The sequence below is a fragment of the Salmo trutta genome, chromosome 3 (assembly GCF_901001165.1).
Source record: "Salmo trutta chromosome 3, fSalTru1.1, whole genome shotgun sequence".
Taxonomy (NCBI): domain Eukaryota; kingdom Metazoa; phylum Chordata; class Actinopteri; order Salmoniformes; family Salmonidae; genus Salmo; species Salmo trutta.
The window spans coordinates 7095522-7102600 of record NC_042959.1 but is presented as its reverse complement, the minus strand read 5'-3'; positions in this window follow the sequence as shown (position 1 = coordinate 7102600).

The window sequence follows — 7079 nt, the reverse complement described above, 5'->3', positions numbered from 1 at the left end:
TAGGTTTCCCTGAAATCTGTGGCTGGATTTTATTCAGCAGTCATTTCATATGTTTGACCAAACGTCAGAGCTTTGGCGTCATACAATTAACAATAGCAGATTTTTTTTTTTAAAGTGATCATTCACAATCTTCCTCAGAGTTATGATTCTACAACGACTAGGTGTGAGACTACGCCACCAGACTACAATGTGAGTACATACATCCTAATAGAACGCTTCATTCTCGGTAGTGTTGCCTTTGTAACAGAGTTCCAGTCTATCCAAAGGTATACTGCATCTTCATTAAGACAGATGAATGACAGGCATGATCAAAAGCTACTTTCAACAAAGTCTCAAGCCAACATCATTGTGGTATGATATATTTAGTTGTATTGTGTTCATTGGTACCTAAATGACATCCTGTTATCCCGTTCTGTTAAAAGGTTTTGACACAATGATTTTCTTTGAGTTGGGTTCACTCCAGAACATAGGTGTGTGTTAAGCAGTTTAGTGTTGGTGTAGATAGATGATTGACACCTTGGCATACTACCATCTCTGCTAAAGGTTAAAAAACATGCTATTGATGCACAACGTGGCATCTTAGGGCAGAGTTAGACACACTAAAGTATTGCTGTTAGTGTACACAAGGAAGTTTTCCAACCAAAGCCTGTCGAATAAAGTAAGCACATCTGCCCACAATGCCGAAATCTACGTTAGCAACAATACATTACGCCAGTGGTTCCCAAACTGTGGGTCACGACCCGCTTTGTGGGTTGCAGCAGGTTCCAGGTGGGGAGCGGGACGTCTAATTGGCGAAAGAGTTTCATGTGAATATTCAAAATCTGCATAAAAAGAATGTGTATTTTCCCACCAGAGATGTGTTTCATCAAACTGACTTTCTGCAGATAAAAATCAGTGATGAGGTAGTGCATACAATTTTTTTTATTTTTTTATTTTTATATTAACCTTAAACCAGGCAAGTCAGTTAAGAACACTGATTTACAATGACGGCCTACCAGAAGGCAAAAGGCTTCCGGCAGGGATGGGGGCTGGGATTCATAATAAAATAAAAAATATAGGACTAAACACACATCAAAACAAGAGAAACACCACAACACTACATAGAGAGAGACCTAAGACAACAACATAGCATGGCAGCAACACACGAAAACACAGCATGGTAGCAGCCTCAAAACATTATTGGGCACAGACAACAGCACAAAGGGCAAGAAGGTAAGTATGAATTCACTCGGATTTAAACTGTGGATGGAAATGTTGTTATTGTCACTGAAATATGTTGATTGGGCCACAACAACAGTCGAAAAAATATACTTCTCAAATGGCACACAATTCCCACAATTGGGATGCAGTCATTTGTCTAAAAGTAACAACCACAGGTAAATAGACTTCTTAGGAAACGATTTGTGGCCACATCATGTCGCAACTGGCATATGTTACAGTAAACGTAATGCAGCCTGCCTTCCCCCTTCCAATACCTTTCACTACAATCATCAACTCATCACTGTAAAATACCTGTATTTAAAGCGTAAAGGTATGACGAAAATACCTACCTACCGCCAACCTAGTTTCTGTTGCTGTCTCTGCACGTATTGGGCCATTTCCATACATCTGTAGAAACACATCACCTCTAATGCACTAGCTGGAGGTACTGTCTGTCTGTGTCGGAGTCCCAAATGGTACCCTATTGCCTTTATAGTGCACTACTTTTGACCCCTACCCTATGGGCCCTGATCAAAAGTAGTGCACTACACAGGGAATAGTGTGCCGTTTGAGTAACAGCCATGTGTCTGTGGATTTATAGGAAGGTGTCTGACTGTTAAATGTATAATTATTTTCACATTTCCTTCCTGCCTGATACCACCTCTCTCTCCACACAGCTAGGCCTGGAGCAGGGGGCCGGGGGTGCAGAGCAGTCGAGCAGCCGCTGATGGTGTGTGTGTCTGAGGGTGGAGAGCAGAGGGACTGGCTGGGAGAGGGGCCTTATCTGATCCAGACCACTTTGGGATGGAAAGAGACACGTGGAATTCTGGAACGATATATTACCACCTAAGTAGCCATAAACCCAGAGTTAGTGTTATACCTGACTAGGCAATCTGTGACGGCTTCAGGCATCATCCACTCAGCTCCTCAGAGTGGAAAAGAGGGTTTTATGCGGCAGACGTGAGGAGGCTGCTTAGCTTAAATGGCATTTAGAGAAACAGACAAAAGCATATTTGAAAAATAAATACTGGACAGAGAGACAGGAACATTATTATTAAAAATATAATGGTAACACATTCTTCTGCATTATAACTACAATGAATAACTTATGCTGTAGTTGTCATGGCACCTTGTGGCAGCCTAGGCAGAGAGCTCATGTCAATTCTGTACATATTTCATCATATTTAAGAATTTGTATCTAAATAGTTTAACATACTTTTGTTTTTTCAATAGCTAAATGAGTGCAGATCAAGTCTTATATCATTAATTGGATTCCTGCCTGTAAATGAATGAAAATCAACATTGTCAACAAGCTAGTTAATGCTACATAATTGGTGTGTGTTTTTATTTGAACTACACCTACAGACTTGGGGTTGGTTTTTACCAACAGTGATCCAAGAGGAGGCTATGCATCCAGAGTTGGCAGCTTTTTCATTGCTCAGGAGGATACTTTTAAAGTAAGGAGTGGGCTGTACTCTGTGGGGAACTCAAACTTCATCACAGAGTGTCAATACAGAGATTCTGCAGACGAGGGAGATTCCCTGATGACATGGAGCTGCCTGTCTACCTGCCTACCTAGAGCCACCTGCCTGCCTGCCTGCCTGCCTGCCTGCCTGCCTGCCTGCCTGCCTGCCTGCCCTTGGACATGCTGACCGGATAACCACACTCTCCATCTAGCTATGAGCTTCCAGATCCTCTCATGTCCACGGCTGCCCATCTGGAGGTTTCAAGAAGCACTCAAACAGACTTGATCTAGAAGCACTCAAACAGACTTGATCTAGAAGCAATCAAACAGACTTGATCTAGAAGCACTCAAACATACACTTGATCTAGAAGCACTCAAACATACACTTGATCTAGAAAAACTCCAACAAACTTGATCTAGAATCAAATGAAATCAAATAAAAATGTATTTGTCACATACACATGGTTAGCAGATGTCAATGCGAGTGTAGCAAAATGCTTGTGCTTCTAGTTCCGGCAGTGCAGTAATATCTAACAAGTAATCTAACAATTCCCCAACAACTACCTAATACACACAAATCTAAAGGGGTAAATGAGAATATGTACATATCATCATATCACATCATATCAACTGTATATGCAGAGAGGCTGAAACTTCAAACTCAATGTAATCTGCTCATAAAGCAGAGTTTCTGTGGCAACGAACAAAGGGGACGTCCTACGAATATGGTGACAAGGCCAGCTGCCTTTTGGCACACCAACTTAAAGGCCAGTCAATATCTCATCTTATCTCTCAGCTATATGTGTCACGGCTGTCGTCGGTGAATGAGGACCAAAATGCAGCAGGTACGTGTATGCTCATTTTGACTTTTATTTAACTATCAAAAGAACACTCCAAAACAACAAAACACGAAAACGAACGAACAACAAAACAGTCTGGCAAAGCCTAGGGCTGAACACAGAACAATCACCCACAAATCACAAACAAACACACCCTTATATATGGGACTCTCAATCAAAGGCAGATAGACAACACCTGCCTTCAACTGAGAGTCCCAACCCCAATTAACCAACATAGAAACACACTCACCAGATTAGACATAGAAATACATAAACATAGACTATAAACCAAAACCCCGGAAATACTAAATCAAACACCCTTTAACCAAACACACCACCCTGAACCACATAAAACAAATACCCTCTGTCACGCCCTGACCAAACTACAAAACAATTAACCTTATATACTGGCCAGGACGTGACAGTACCCCCCCTTAAAGGTGCTACCCCGGAAGCACCTTAACAAAACAAAAAAAATACCCCCAAACAATACCCAAAAGAAAAATACCCCCTTACTAAAGGGAGGGAAGGGAGGGTGGCTGCCGTCAACGACGGCACTGTGCTACACCCCCCCTCCCCAACCCACCTATTTTTGGAGGTGGCTCCGGCTCAGGCCGTTCCAGGCTGTCTGGGCAGTCTGGCAGCTCGGGACAGTCTGGCAACTCGGGACAGTCTGGGCAGTCTGGCAACTCGGGACAGTCTGGGCAGTCTGGCCACTCGGGGCAGTTCAGCGCAGTCTGGCCACTCGGGGCAGTTCAGCGCAGTCTGGCCACTCGGGGCAGTTCAGCGCAGTCTGGCCACTCGGGGCAGTTCAGCGCAGTCTGGCCACTCGGGGCAGTTCAGCGCAGTCTGGCCACTCGGGGCAGTTCAGCGCAGTCTGGCCACTCGGGGCAGTTCAGCGCAGTCTGGCCACTCGGGGCAGTTCAGCGCAGTCTGGCCACTCGGGGCAGTTCAGCGCAGTCTGGCCACTCGGGGCAGTTCAGCGCAGTCTGGCCCCTCCGGCAGTTCAGCGCAGTCTGGCCCCTCCGGCAGTTCAGCGCAGTCTGGCCCCTCCGGCAGTTCAGCGCAGTCTGGCCCCTCCGGCAGTTCAGCGCAGTCTGGCCCCTCCGGCAGTTCAGCGCAGTCTGGCCCCTCCGGCAGTTCAGCGCAGTCTGACCACTCCGACGACTGTTGACTGGCGGGCAGCTCCGACGACTGTTGACTGGCGGGCAGCTCCGACGACTGTTGACTGGCGGGCAGCTCCGACGACTGTTGACTGGCGGGCAGCTCCGACGACTGTTGACTGGCGGGCAGCTCCGACGACTGTTGACTGGCGGGCAGCTCCGACGACTGTTGACTGGCGAGGCTGGGTTTACGCACTTGCCGTTTAGTGCGGGGTGCGGGAACAGGACGAGTCGGACTGGGTGGACGCACTTCCGGGTCCGCACGAGAGACAGGAGCTGCAAACCCAGGGCTATGGAGGCGCACAGCCGGTCTAGATCTTACCTCCTGTACAACCCGCCTTGGCTGGATGGAACTAGTAGCCCTGTACGAGCGGAGTGCTCGTACAGGGCAGACTGGGCTGTGCAGGGGCCTGATGGTAGCCGTGCGTAGAGCGGGAGTTGGGTAGCCTGGTCCTCGGAGGCGTACCGGCGACCAGATGCGCTGCGCAGGCATCCTCCTACCAGGCTGGATGCCCGCTCTAGCACGGCACCTGCGAGGGGCTGGAATAACTCGCACCGGACTGTGCGTGCGTATGGGTGAGAGTGCGCTTCTCAGCAAAACATGGCGCTCCCCACCTCATACGCTCCTCCATATAACCACGGGTAGCTGGCTTCCGGCTCTTCCTTCGCCTAGCCAAACTACCCATGTGCCCCCCCCAAAAAAATTCTTGGAGGTGCCTCTCGTGCTTCTCTCTCAGCGCGTCTCTGGCCTCGTACCATCGCCTCTCCGCCTTGGCTGCCTCTATTTCCTCCCAAGTCCACTTCTCCCGCCAGTCCAACTCGAACGCCGTCTGCTCCTTCCTCTGCTGCTTGGTCCTTGAGTGGTGGGTGATTCTGTCACGGCTGTCGTCGGTGAATGAGGACCAAAATGCAGCAGGTACGTGTATGCTCATTTTGACTTTTATTTAACTATCAAAAGAACACTCCAAAACAACAAAACACAAAAACGAACAAACAACAAAACAGTCTGGCTGAACACAGAACAATCACCCACAAATCACAAACAAACACACCCTTATATATGGGACTCTCAATCAAAGGCAGATAGACAACACCTGCCTTCAACTGAGAGTCCCAACCCCAATTAACCAACATAGAAACACACTCACCAGATTAGACATAGAAATACATAAACATAGACTATAAACCAAAACCCCAGAAATACTAAATCAAACACCCTTTAACCAAACACACCACCCTGAACCACATAAAACAAATACCCTCTGTCACATCCTGACCAAACTACAAAACAATTAACCTTATATACTGGCCAGGACGTGACAATATGACTCCTCCCGTAATCTTACAAGTGATCCCTCTAATATTAATTCAAATCAAATCAAATTTATTTATATAGCCCTTCTTACATCAGCTGATATCTCAAAGTGCTGTACAGAAACCCAGCCTAAAACCCCAAACAGCAAGCAATGCAGGTGTAGAAGCACGGTGGCTAGGAAAAACTCCCTAGAAAGGCCAAAACCTAGGAAGGAACCTAGATAGGAACCAGGCTATGAGGGGTGGCCAGTCCTCTTCTGGCTGTGCCGGGTGGAGATTTTAACAGCACATGGCCTAGATGTTCAAATGTTCATAAATGACCAGCATTGTCAAATAATAATAATCATAGTAGTTGTCGAGGTTGCAACAAGTCAGTAACACAAGAGTAAGTGTCATTTGGCTTTTTCATAGCCGATCTTTGAGAGTATCTCTACCGCTCCTGCTGTCTCTAGAGAGTTGAAAACAGCAGGTCTGGGACAGGTAGCACGTCCGGTGAATAGGTCAGGGTTCCAGCAGGTCTGGGACAACAGGTCTGGGACAGGTAGCACGTCCGGTGAACAGGTCAGGGTTCCATAGCTGCAGGCAGAACAGTTGGAACTGGAGCAGCAGCACGGCCAGGTGAACTGGGGACAGCAAGGAGTCATCAAGCCAGGTAGTCCTGAGGCATGGTCCTAGGGCTCAGGTCCTCCGAGAGAGCGAAAGAAAGAAAAAGAAAGAGAGAATTAGAGAGAGCATATTTAAATTCACACAGGACACCGGAAAAGACAAGAGAAATACTCCAGATGTGACAGACTGACCCTATCCCCCGACACATAAACTACTGCAGCATAAATACTGGAGGCTGAGACAGGAGGGGTCAGGAGACACTGTGGCCCCATCCGATGAAACCCCCGGACAGGGCAAAACAGGTAGGATATAACCCCACCCACTTTGCCAAAGCACAGCCTCCACACCACTAGAGGGATATCTCCAACCACCAACATACCATCCCGGAACAAGGCCGAGTATAGCCCACAAAGATCTCAGCCCAAGGGGGGCACCAACCCAGACAGGAAGACCACGTCAGTGACTCAACCTACTCAAGTGACGCACCCCTCC